A 358-nucleotide genomic window follows, 5' to 3' on the forward strand; every position below is an offset into this window, starting at 1 on the left:
CGCAATAACATATTGTAAACATGATTTTCTTCTTTTGTATGAGTGCATACAACTACGATTTAAGTCAATGCTGGAAGATCGGAATTAATTACCGATACATTGCAGTAAAGATTTCTCCGAAATAACAGAACGGAATTGAAAACCCTTTTATAGGATTGAAATAGACATAAAATGTATTCAGGGGACGAAGAAATTTGTAGTCGAAACAAAAAAAAATTAAAAAATTACATTTTTTTTAATCGTACAGCTATCACTTAACGTAAACATTTCATTAATGTAGAAGTTCTGTAGCTCATATGTATAGAAAATGCTTACGGCTTCCCCCGAATCGGATTACATGAACAAATAATACAAAGCC

This window comes from Wasmannia auropunctata, unplaced genomic scaffold (assembly GCF_000956235.1).
Source record: "Wasmannia auropunctata unplaced genomic scaffold, wasmannia.A_1.0 LD334355.1, whole genome shotgun sequence".
Classification (NCBI taxonomy): domain Eukaryota; kingdom Metazoa; phylum Arthropoda; class Insecta; order Hymenoptera; family Formicidae; genus Wasmannia; species Wasmannia auropunctata.